This window comes from Engystomops pustulosus, chromosome 6 (genome assembly GCF_040894005.1).
Source record: "Engystomops pustulosus chromosome 6, aEngPut4.maternal, whole genome shotgun sequence".
In the NCBI taxonomy this organism is placed as follows: Eukaryota; Metazoa; Chordata; class Amphibia; order Anura; family Leptodactylidae; genus Engystomops; species Engystomops pustulosus.
The window spans coordinates 91,003,169-91,017,216 of record NC_092416.1 but is presented as its reverse complement, the minus strand read 5'-3'; positions in this window follow the sequence as shown (position 1 = coordinate 91,017,216).

Sequence of the window (14,048 nt, the reverse complement as noted above, 5' to 3'; positions counted from 1 at the left end):
TGTGCAGATAGGAGAAGCTATTCATGAGAAAAATCTGACCATAGTCAGAAGATTTACGGTTGTATCTAGGAACAACCAAAATAGTAAACAGCAGAACTGATAGAGAAATGTTGGAATTATATCTGTGAAATGTAAATTAGAGAATGTGTTATTTTGTTATCCTGAGTTTATTTAAGAATCTGGTCTTTGTGGGGATACCCCTTTAACACCTAAAAAGAAAATTGCACAAGGAGAAGCCATACTTACTAGATACAAGGTGATACCTGATTCACTGCAAGTGCGTTTAAATATTGCAGTTAAAACTGCATCTCAACTGCATTGTAATCAGTTTTGATGTGGTTTTAAGTGCAGTTTCTTAGTTTAACAGGAGAAAAACATTAAGTGAACTGGTGAATTTGATTTTGAAGGGGAACATAAATATGATTCGCCTGTTCAATTAATGTTTTTTGTCATGTTAAACTAAGAAACTGAACCTACCTCCGCTATACTTGCTAGAACTGGGAACACAGGGTAGACCAGCTGACCATATATACACTGTGACACTGATACGTAAACTATGGCAGAAAACTAAGAGTATACTCAGAATGAATGGTTTTATGCGGTTCTCACCGCTGTGGCAAAACCCTGAGCTACAAGAAATAATGCAACTGGAGGGCTTTCAGAGATGGGAGATTGAGGGCATACACGGGATACATCAGCTATACCTGGAGGGTGCTCTCAAAAGCTTTGATCAATTGAGGGAGGAATTTCATCTTACGCACGATTCCTTTTATCAGTACCTACAGTTAGGCCGCGCCTTAGAAACTCAAAATAGGGTTGAGACGATACATATAGTAACACATGAGCTGATTGAGGATATACTGACTACAGATGGCACAAAAGGATGTATATCTAGGGTGTATAGTATGCCTTTGGAGGCCCAACATACACAGAATCCCCTTACCATGCGGGAGAAATGAGAAGAAGATGTAGGACCTTTTAAAGATGATCAATGGACTGAGGCACTTTCCATTGTCCCCCTCACTATCTCTATGTGAGGCTCACCGGCTCTCTCGAATATATTTATTACACAGGGTATATCGTACTCCTCACTCGCTATACAGGGTTGGTCTGCGTGAAGTGGACTCGTGTCCCAGATGCGGTATGGAGGACGCCCACATACTTCATATGCTGTTGAAATGTAGAAAACTCAAAAGATTTTGGGGAGAAGTATTAAGGCTGATTATCAAAGTGTATGGAGTGACACTGACGGCTTCCCCGGTAGTTTGTCTGCTAGGTCTGTTAGGGCAGGATAATTTGGAAGATGGAGTAACTGTGGGTATCAGTAGAATGCTATATCAAGCGAGGAAGCTTATTGCTATGTACTGGCTTTGTCCCTGTGCACCAAGGCAGGAGGCATATGTTAAAAAACTGAACAACATTATAAGGCTGGAAAAGACTGTTTATTGCAAATACCAAATTTTAACGCATTTGGGGCCCCTGGCTGGATTCGCCGGGACTCCCCTCGATACACCTGAGGCGCCATCCCCTATCAGCATTCATGTAGAGTGTTTGTACTGTTAAGAATATGATACTTTGTAATTGCTAAATGCTGTGTATGTATTAGCTATGTTTCCATATTGTATTGAGCTCCTGTAATGCCATTACTACTATGCAATTGCATCAGAAGGGTACGGGTCAGGGGGGTGGGTATCAGTGTCAGAGGGTGGGAGGGGGAAGTGGGAAGTTGTGGTTATGTATAAAATGTTTTAAAAAACCAATAAAAAAAGATTTGATCAAAAAAAAAAAAAGAAACTGAACCTAAAACCCCATCAAAGCTGATAACAATGCAGTTGATACGCTGCTTTAATTGCACAATGTGAACATGCACTGCAGCCAGGTCCAAATATCATAGGATGGAGGCCCCACAGGTGCAAAACAGGTGAAAAGACTCATACACGTACTATTCATGGAGTTTAAGCGCCATTCACATAGAATCAAGTGTTCCCCCGTGGTGGTTTATTACATATTAGGCTACATTCACACAAACATATGGGGGACGTATATACGACCGACTTATATATATGGTGTATTTACAACCTCCATACACTTCTATCGCCTCACGGCACCGTACCATTCCGGAGCTGGTAGAAAGATAGAAGAGTGCACTGTGTATTCCTATGGAGAGGGTCAGGGGTGAGCAGCTGTGTATCCAAGGTCCATTTGATTTTTTTTTTTTTTCTTGTTGTCCATGCAACACACGTTGCTGCCTTTCATAAACTACCAACTGCTATCGTAAGATCTTGGCAATTAGAGTGTTAAATGAGAAATTTGACATGGAATTATATTTAAATATTTTAATATAAATGTGCAGTCTAAAGCATAGTGCTGACAATAAATTGTAATATGAGCATCAATAAATTACTTGGGAGTTGACTGTATATTCTTGGCAAACAACCCAGCAATAAACTGGACCTTGGTTCCCCTGGTGTCTCAGTGATGGCAGTGGTAGGTACCATATCACCATTAGCAATGTTAATAGAATTGTATCATGACTCAGCAATGCTTACCATACAAGAATTCACCATGAAAACACTTGTAATACGGTATAGCACAAAATGTATAGATGTAGAGATTTCTTCATACCCTGGAGATACAAAAGTGCTATATGAGTTGAAATCAAGCTTGTCCTTACTCTTGGATTCCGGCTAGTCCCATACAAAATGGGTTTGGAGACGTGTGATCTGCCATGACCTAGATTTATTAATTAGCTCTAAAATTATACTTACTCTTGAATAAGCATAAGCCATAATAAGGGGCTCCCATGAATGTTGACATCTGCTGCTTTGACCCTACTGAACAGCTGACCTGCATTAACTGCTTCACCGCCAACCTATCTAACTTAATTGAAACGGGGACAGGGGCCTTTCTTCACATATTAGAAAGAATCTGTGGTGTATCCTAAGGAGGCTTAATGTGACATTATTACCCACAAAAAAGGATATGGCAAACTTCCCTTGTGTGTGGAGGGAGCTGACATATAATACAATACTATAACTGTTAACATATATAACACCTTTGACAATGATTATAAAGATGTAGTGTGGAAAATTTACTAAGCTAATTAAAACAAAATAAAGCTTACATTATGTATAGTAAGGGTTTATGCTATGCATAGGTGCTAATTTTCTCTTGATATCTTCCATGTTCAGCTGGCAGATGGCTGGGGGATTAAACATTCTAGACTCTAACCATACAAGGGAAGGGCTTATTCATGTGCCAGTTGCTTTACAGCAGGACTGAGATCATTAAAGGGTACGTATGAAATCATGGGAGACATAAAAAAAAGTATCAGATTTTACTTGAATGTCTGTAGAACAGCAAGTTGCAAAACACAGCTCTGCTTCTGTATGGGTTGTAAAGAAATCTTCAGCTCACCAGATCCTGTTTGGAGCTTAATTCGTAGCACAGATCACATGTGGACTAACGCAATATATTTACAGAAACAGCAATCAAATCCAGCAAGATACACTCCAATCAAAAAAGTTTCTTTAAAACATATCCTTCATTGGCTTGTAATCCATAAAATGCTGTCCAACAATGTCATAGCTAGCAAGCAACAATGAATAAAAGCGGCATATCCGACTCATTTCCACGCTTACTCATGGCTAAAAGTTTGGGCTTCTGCAAGTCCATATATGAGACATAACTTAGTAAAAACCAGCATGGATTCACAGCCTCCCACAAATAGATATAACACCATACTTTGGTTACATCAATATATAATTACAATATATAAGAGTATAAATGTACACATATACTACATCGCATTAAAAATGTTATATAGGCAAAATATTTTATTATATTTATTAATATTATATTTATTTTCTCTACTTAACAGTTGTTAATGATGTATAGTGTATGTGTACATTTAAACTCTTCTATATTGTAGTTTTATATTGATTAAACCAAAATATGGCTTATATCTATATGTTGTGGGATGTGAATCCATGCTTTACTAAGCTATTTGACTTATAGTTCCAGTTACATCTCATATATGGACTTGAAGATACCCAAATATTAACACTGGAAAAACGCCGGATATGCCTATTTTATTCATTTTCACTTGCAAGCTATTACATTGTTGGACACTTTATGGATTGCAAGCCAATCAAGGATATTGTTTAAAGAAACAATTTTTAGTTTGAGCATATCCTGCTAGATTTGATTGCTGTTGTTGTGTATGGATTGCATGAAGTATGTGTCTCTGTCTCTTGTGTCATGTCTCCTGCTGGCAGTGATAGACTAAGGGCAGGCTGAAATGTTTAAAAATTCTGTGAATATTTGGAACTTTGTACAATCTGTCAGGATTTTTTTTTCAATTAATGTGCAACTTCATAAAAGGAAAGTGAAGTTTTTGGTAATATAAGAAAAATCAGTGTGGTTTCATCATCTCATCACTAAATCAGGGCATTGCTGTATTGAGGAGGTAGAGAAGAGATGTTCTCACGCTGGAATCATAGCCTTTGAGTTGTGTTCTTCTTTCTAGTCCATTGTCTTCCTCTTATCAGACAGGGATTGCCATTACAGATGTGGCAGCTAGCTGTGCTCCTACATAAGAACACTTGCTCGTTGCTTGAGTACTTCTTTATTTATAATGTATAGAACACTCAGGTTACAGCTGGATGGTCACAATCTGTGTCAGCACAAATCTGTTCTCCTTGCTGTGTGAGGGCCTTCTGGCAGTCACCTGGGATGCCCCACCAGAGACGATAAAATGAACACAGCTTTTGGGACAGGGATCTGACATTTATGATGTAAAATATTAACACATTTACCTATCAGAGTAGCACAGACCTCATTACTATCTGCAAAGCATACACAATGTTGTTTTCTACACTTTTGAGCACTAAATTCCAGCTTAGTTAGCTGCATAGAGCATTAGCACAATAGAACAGAACGTCATCTGCACCGCTTTCTAGAAATATGACTTATTGAAGCTTCTGTATCCTTCTTTCAACACATGGTTTCATTTTAATTCACCTGCTATGACTTAAAAAGAAAATACTGTCTAGTTTTTCCTTTCATTGTATAGAAAAATTATCTGCTGTGCTTTATACAAAAGACTCACAAGTGCAAGTTATGAATAGCCATATTGGAGGGGCCATTGTGACTACTAAAGCCCCAAGGCAATAGGCTCCCCTATCTACAATGTGCATGTTTTTAAATAAGTTAGAGAGGCCTTTGAGCCTCTGTGTGCCCATTGTTTCAGGAGTGCACCTTCTAATTATTTTTACATAGAAATTAATATTTTGATCAAAAACAGCATGGGTCTCACACAAGGCACAAGAGTTATAAAAGCCACAGGTTAGCTGCTGTGAAGTTACCAGCATCTAGCACCCGGCAATTATCAGTAACAGTACACAATGCAGATAAAACAATGGGCTGGGGGGTTTGAAATTACATCAATTACTGAGGAAGATTCTGACATAGATTAAATAGGTGAAAGCTGGTCTAGCCACTCAAGGATCAGTTGTTAAAACCATAGCAGAAAACTGCCACCAGATCTTTGGTAAATACGCTGACCCTTCAAAAGGAGTAGTGAGCCAAAAGCATTTATTGCATACCCACTGAATAGGTGCAAATGGAACACAGATAGAAATCCAGCTGCTAGTACTGTCACAGATTGCTGGAGGTAGACCCAGGCTACAGATTAGCTACAGCCGGACTGCTGCAGCTAAGGGAAGATTCACACTGGCGTGTTGGTGGCATGTCCATTGCGCACCCATTGCATTTTGTCTCCGTTTTGTTTCAATTTTCTCTACGGTCCCCCCTCCTCAGTAAAAAGAAAAAAGAACGTGGACCCATAGACTTCTATTCCCATCTGTGATATGCATAATTGAAAAATTATACAAAAAAGGTGAAAAAAAAGCCAATGTGAAAACGCTCATAGAAAACTTAGTAAGTCTTCACTGAAAATCACGGAGGCCTAAGAATGCCTAGTTGTGCTTACAAATAACAACTGATCAATACACACAGCATAATACTTTTGCTCAATATTTCATGGTGTCAGGATCAGTGGTAGTGGATCTCCTGTATCACAGCATTTGATGGTATAAGCCAACACCTGGGACTGGAGTCTAAGTGGTACCAGGTTTTCACCAGAGCCCGCCACAAAGCTGGTTGGACTTCTTGCGGAGTGGTACCACCAGTCTTTGTCTACGGTGACAGAATCGTCAGGCAAACTCATGGTCGGGGACAGACAGGAGGTCAAGACCGGCAGCACAGGATCGGAGTCAGGGACGCAGCGGAAGGTCAGGAGAGGCACCACGGGATCAGAGTCAATAACAGAACCGGGGCCACAATGGGGATTCAGAAACACAGTAAATTGCATGGAACAGCTTTCTGTTCCAGGCACTAAGCACAAAGATCCGTCGGGAATGCTGGGAGAGGCCAGCTTTTATCAATTTCCTGGAAATGGCCAGCACTAATTAGCCGTGTGCTGGCCCTTTAAATCTTCGAATGCAGGCACGTGCGCGCCCTAGGAGGCAGGGACGTGCGCGCCAGGTTGCCGGAGCAGAAATGCGGACAAGTAAGGCAGGGAGCAGAGCCAGGGGCCAATGAGAGGCATGGGAGTGCCCGTGACCCGGGATATGGGTCGCAGAGGCACCCGCACAGCAAGGGGCACAGGGGTGTCAGCGAGCCAGAACGTGGGTCGCGGGGGCACCTGTGACACAAGTAAACAATCCTCCTACAAGAATTCTGCTCATGTGAAATTTCAGAATCATTTTCTCCAGTCGGCCCAACAAACAAATTGAGGGCATTCATAAGTAGGTCCACCTAAGATTGCCTGGGCTTCATGCTTAAGTGAGGTTATCCAACGTGAGTAATTTAAGTTGAAACTGCTGTTTCCTATAATATTTACTAGTCAAACTTTATGAAAGATCTCCCATATCTATGCTGATCAAAACAGTTTCTTCAAGAGCTTTTACGTTCTGTATCTCCTGTCTGCCACCCCTCCTTCCATACTCTTTCCTGTACAACGTGTAAATGTTTAATTCATGTACAGCGTGTGCCTGAAGCTCCATCTCAGCTCGGTGACACCAGATCCTTAGTGACAGACCCTCCTGCTCTCTGCAGACATCTCAATCCCACATTCCATAACCGCAGGGTGAGAGATTTGCACAGCACCAAAGGCACCCATCACATGCTTTGATGTCTATACTTTACCAAACTCTGATATAGGACAAAGGGTATCTATTACACCACAGTGACAGAAGTGTCTAGCAATCACTACACACCTAGCATGCCAGGCTTACTTTTTTATGCCAATGTCCATTGTTTTAATTCCTGTAAACGTCTGGACAGTGGTTTTAGAAATACAGCTGCAATTTTACAGGTAGTTTTGCAATGACCAGGTAACTGGGAATTAGAAAGTGCAATGCACCCAAGAACTTGAAGAAGCATTAATCAAATCCATCCATTTTTTCAAGTCTGTATGGATTCTGTTAATGTGTCTATTTTCATCCCCACTAAAAAAATAGTTTGTAATGATTATATGGCAGAACACCCCAGCATTATCTGATAAGAAATAGACTGCATATGGATGTCAACTGCATGCTGTTCAGTTTTTTTTGCAGACCCATCTACTTCTATTGAGGTACTCTTTCTCTGGCGCAGCCTCTTGATGTATCGGGCTGCGCCAGAGCACGAGCGCCGGCATATGATAAATAACCCACTATTTTTTAATTTCTAGCAATAAGCTAGCATTTCGATTATTTCAGGGCTTCAACGCCACTAACATGGTGAAGAGACATGGATAAATATCCCTTATAGTGTATGGAAAAAAACTAAAAGTGGCCACAGACACTTAAAGAAGCTCATTTTTCATACACCGGTGCCCCTCCATCGCAGCTGAATACATCAACAGGCTTAGGCCTCTTGATGTATCCATAAGGTGGCTGCACCAGGTTTTATTTCTACGCATGGTTCTACCAGCAACTATTAACATGTGGAAAGTTGCTGGCTGCAGCGAATGCCCCAATGCTTAGACAGGAGTACCCTGCACCGGACCACTTTCACGCCACCTGCACCTCCTGCACAGGCCCCCACGCCCCCCCTTCCCCCTGACGTGGAGGTAGGGGAAAGGGGAAACAATCGTGCTGGCGATACCCTATCATTTGCAGTTATTTCAGGGCATCTACTTTGTGATGCAGAAATCCTGATAAATACCCCCTAAAGGGTCAGTACGCTAACTCACAAATTGTATACTTAAAAAAACAGATGTGTGAGCCTTAAGTTTATGACACTCTAGTCTAAATTACACCCCTTTTATGTAAAGTCATAAAAGTGTCAAAATAAACTTTCACAAAAAAAAAAACGAGGTTACAGTCCTGGTGTAAGGACAGGAAGTGTGCCAGTTATGAGGTACTTTGTTGGGGCCACACAGGGCCCTCAACAAAAATACATAGAATGAGCAATGAAGCTGAGTCACTCCAAATATTGCAATTGCTCCCTATTTCAGTAGTCTGATTTGTGTCAACAAATGGTTGCTGTTCAGGATTAGGGTTCCCACCTCAATAATATCTCAAATAAAGTAATCCAAGCACTCCTTTAGGTATGATGCCAAGTGCTGCTTTTTATTTGCATGAAAACGATCAAGGTCAGTGACATTTTGGCCTATCATAGGCCTTTGTCAAACACTACAAAACACTATATATATATATATATATATATATATATATATATATATATATATATATGTGTGGAAAACATTTCAGGCCCATAGTAGTATACAGTATAACAGATAGAGAGTAACCATGTAACAGCTACCTGATGTGACAAAGTCAATAAATACCTCTGGAATGAATGAGCAATGACATTACATGCAAAATTAGTTATCTGGTGAATGGAAGGTGGATATACTGCATACATCCAGCTGCCATTCACCTACTAGACATGACATCACATGCCATTTGTATTACCTGTAGCACTACCACGTATTCCTAGCACATACCTTCATTAGTATTATCCATGACATTATACTATACTAACTAGAGATGGGCGAATTTGTTGAAATTCCGTTCCACTCGATTTGCCAAATTATTCGAAAATAATTAGATTCGACCTGAGTCGAATCATGACGGATCACGTAAAAAACCTGGTATTTCCTGGCTTCAGAGAGCCTGTACAGTCTTGTAGAACGTTATCCCATGCTCAAATATGCATAGGGAGCGTGGTTTGGTCTTCAAACAATGCTGTGTTTTAGTATGACACGCACATGACAGCCGCGGCTCTTAGAATCGCTTCACTCTTCAATTCCATGTGCACTTACAAGGGCCAACTTCACCAAATAAGTGAAGCTGGAACGCAGCCTGACAAGGTAACGTCTGTGCCAGCTCAAGAGGACTGAGCTGAGGGCCAAGATCCCACTATAGCATCAAAGAGTGCACTCTTTTTACACTGACATCAGATGATTCCATAGATTATGAGAGAACCTGTTCTGTTAAACGTGGATACATGTAGAAACCCCCCAAAGGAGTGGAGAGGGTGTTGGCAGTAATTTTGCATTGATGTCACTGATCATTTTGCCCTTCTTTTCATTCATCAGTGTCCGCTTGTAATTGGTCAAAAATCCATCAGTATTGCTAAAGCCAAAAACAAACAGGAGTGGATCCAAAACAGAGATGACCAGTAAATGGGATATTTGCATGACCTCTGTGTTCTGTATCCACTCCTGCGTCTGGCTATCAATCCTAAGGCTTTTCATTCCTTCTGACAGATGAAATGAAGGGAAAAACCAAACATAGTGCCAACGTCATAGAGTGGTTGAGAGTGAAAACAGCATTATGGAAATCACAGGGTGTTCCAGGGAGGCAGCAGTCAGTTTGAAGCAGCATGAGTAGGCCGCATAGTGGCACAATGTCAAATTATGGAGATGACAGAAACATGGTAGGCCACAGAGTGGCACAATGACAGAGTGTGGAGGTGGCAGCAACATGGTAAGCCACAGAGTGTCATAATGACAGTGTGGAGGTGGCAGCAGCAGTAGGAGGTCAGAAAGTGGCACAATCCAAAGAGATAACTATCTATTGCCAGACCAAAATAACCCCCCCCCCCTACCCTTTGTGCAGGCTCCATCCTCAAAGTTGTTAGTTTTCTCTCTTATTATTATTACTGTATCTATGTTCTGTTTGTTTAAACTGAATGGAATTTAGCAGATTAAAAATGGGTCCATTGCTAACTACACATTAGAGACTCTGACAAAGAATAATAACAACGGACCCGGGTCACTAGAAGGACCCATTCCAGATAACCCAAATTTAGCTGAACAATAATGAAGATCTACCTAATGTACGGCTAATTGATCAACTCAGTTGTAATGTTCAAAATAATTGTCAATTTATGACCTTGCAATCAAGAATGTTAGGTTGCAACACAAATTATTGTATGTAACTTTATTGTTTTGTTAAAATGGCCATGGCAAAGGTGGCATCAGCAGCTGCATGAGGTCACAGAGTGGCACAATGACAAATACTGGAACTGGCAGCAACATGGCAGGCCACAGAGTGGCACAATGACAGAGTGTGGAGGTGGTGGCAGCAGCAGGAGCCCACAGAGTGGCTCATTGACAGAGTGGAGGTGGGGGCAACCAGGTAAGCCACAGAGTGGCACAATTATATAGTGTGGAGGTGGCGGCAGCAGCAGCAGGAGCCCACAGAGTGGCACAATGACAGATTGTGGAGGTGGCACATTTTTGACTGATAGCAAGGGTCCAAGAGGGACGGAGAGCCAAAAGTCATTCCTATGCCGTATGTTGAGTATCCGGCTGTGACTAGTTAGCAAAGCAGCATGCTGCGGGCCATCTGTGCAAGTGACTCTGAGGGACTCCCGGCCTCCATCTTCACTGTATACTGCCACGGTGCTTCTGGGTCATCTGCCTCGTCTTTTACCTCTTCCGTATGCTCCTGCTCCTCCTCTCTTGTCACCTAAATGGAAAATCCACTGATTTCACCAGACCCTGCTTGTGCTCCAATGTCCTCCTCCTCCAGTTCAGTCCCCACCGGACTCATGTGGCCATGAGATGTAGTCGTTATTCATCCCGCAGTCCTGGCCACTGACAAATAAGGTGGCCTCTTCAAAGGCAAATGGCAGGTGTCACGCATGAACTGCCAAAGTTAATCATTAATGGCTTTTCTCTGTTAATACCAGCGGTCTAACATATGGAGGCTGGAATTCCAATGGGTGGAAACAGCGCATATCAGACTATGTTGGGGGAGGCCGTTCTGCCGCTGCAGCTCGAGGAGGATGTGCTTGGCTTTGTAAGAATGGCTGAAGTGCATGCACAGTTTCCTGGCCATTTTTAGAATGTCTTGCAGATGGGTGGAAGACTTGAGGAACCTGTTGACAACCAGATTGAACACGTTCGCCATGCAGGGTGCATGGGCCATCCCTCCTCCGTGCAGCGCAGACACCATGTTCCTCTCATTGTCTGTCATCATGATTCCGATTTTCAGTTGTCACGGAGAAAGCCACAGATTGATTCCCTCTTGCATGACACGGAGCAGTTCCTCTCCTGTGTGACTTCATTCACCCAGGCAAACCAGGTGTAGAACTGCGTGACACCACTGTGCCCTGCACATGTGGTGTGATGGAGCAGCACTTAAAGTTGTGGAGGCTAAGGTTGTGGTGGAGACGGAGGAGGAGGTGACGGACATTGGCGCAGGAGCAGCAGTTTGACAACGTGGAGGAGAAAGTGGCATCTCTTGTTCAAGTTAGCACAAAAACACAGTTGTTCGTGGTGCACAGTTTGCCCCTTAAGGAGCTACTCACGGTATAAGACCGGTCCACACAGTCTTTGAAAAAGTCCCAGGGTTTCGCCGGCAAGGCTTCTTCCAGGAAACTTTTTAAAATGGGTGTGGGCACAATCAAAAACGGTTTCAGATGTACAGAAGTAAAACGTTTTTTTTAAATTTATAATGGTTTCTAAAATATGACAGACATTGAGTAAAGATAAAATGAACAATGTAAACACATCCGCGTACAAATCATGTAAAGATCTTAATATAGATATAGGAACTTAGTTCGGCCTTAATTGTATGTGTATCTTGTTAACAGGATTCCTTTAGAGCTTTGTAAACAATTCTGTAAACAATTTTGTAAATAATTTTTGTAAACAATTTTGTAAACAATTTTGTAAACAATTTCTATTCCTTCTGATAGCGGTTGATTCTCTAGATATAGTAATATTAGTAGTCCCGTACACAGTGGGGAATTTTATGTCCCAATAGAAAGATTCATAGAGCTGAAAAAATTCGTAGAGCTGAAAAATTCATGGGGATGAGAAAGTTCATAAAAAAGTTCATAAAAAAGAAAATTGCATGCATTTAAAAATAAAAATAAAAAATGAATAGTTAAAAACAAATTTGTTTGAGAGTAAATTGGTATCCAGGAGTTTTTTATGTTGCACAAAGTGTAGGGCCCTACACTTGTGTAGACTCTTACAGCTATTTGCCAAAAATATATATGATGTTTAAAGTCTAATCACTCACAGTTGGTTGATCATATGCGTCTTTCTCTCTGTTCGAGCTGGAAACGTTCACTATTGTGGAGGTTTTGATAGTCGTTTTTAGTATGTGATGGCGTCCTCCACGTGCAGCGGCATCTGTGTATGTCCTCCGGGAGCACTTCCACGGGAAACAAGTTCGTACGTTTCACACTCCTCACTCTCCTCCTTTCACGGTGTGGATTCTGTGTCTGTTAGATGCCGCAGAGGATGTCGCACTTGAGAATATGCAACGTTCCAGACAATAGGCTCGAGCCCACCCACGACTTGTAGGTGAAAGTTTTCTTGTATTTATATCGAGGGTGGTGTAGTGGATCAAATTGTGAGGATGTTTAGGTTCTGTAAGAGTCCAGTAATTTGTGGATAATGGCTAGACGCGTTTCAAAGCGCAATGCTTCTTCCTCAGTAGCCTTGCAATTGTGAGACCTCCTCATTGTTGTGTGTGGTTAAATATCCATTTTGGGTTAGACATTGGCTGGTCTGGATCCATATGGAGTGGATCGGACTATAGAAAACCAGACCTGGACCAATTTATTTAAACTCTCTTAAAGCAGCATCTGCTCATGATGTATGTGTCAGAGCGAGTCTTAGCAACATACGGACAAATTCTGATCATAGTAAAAATATACATGAACCCACATAATGGAAAAATTAATCAGAAAACATAGAGATGGAGATAGGATAGAATCAGAAAATCTATTTATATCTTTGTTCTTGACTATGAGTTTTTGAATATATGTTTTTTATAAAAATCCTTGTAAGTAAAGTTGAGTAACTATGAGATATATATCTCATTTTGTTCAAAGGTGGATTTAATAATGTCTGTGTCATGTCTTATTCAGGATTAGGGATGGGGGAGGCCAGAAGATGGCCACAGGTGCTGGTATACAGCCGGACTAACGTGGCTAAAGTTACGGCTGCCTCCTTCCAATGTTTGTATGTTCAACTTTATAAAAAACCAAAAATTTCCAATTCTGCATTAAGGCCCTTAGGTAACATTGTTTCAAATGTAAAGATATATCTTGATTCTATCCTGGACATTTTGGCAATAAAATTTCCACCTCTCCAGTCCTTTTTGATAGACTGTATGGCACAAAACTTTACCCCTGTTATATCCATGTTATGGGCTATTTTAAAGTGTTTCGATAAAGAATGTGTATCTAATCCTTTTCTGATATTTCTTAAATGTTCTGAAATTCTCTCCTTTAGGGGCCTGATTGTCCTCCCTATGTACTGTTTTTTGCAAGGGCAGGTTATAATATAGATTACCCCGCTACTATTACAGGTAAGAAATTCGTTTATGTTGTGTACCAATTTGTTGCTATATGATATAATTTGTTGAGTGCGTTTTTGAAAAGAAGTTTTTTTACAACAGATGCAATCACCACATCTGAAGAAACCTTTTAAATTTAACCAAGTTTCATTCAATGTTTTTGGTTTGGTTTTCACGGATGGAGCTATTTGTGAACCTAGGTTGGGGGCCTTAGTATAAATTATGGGTGGT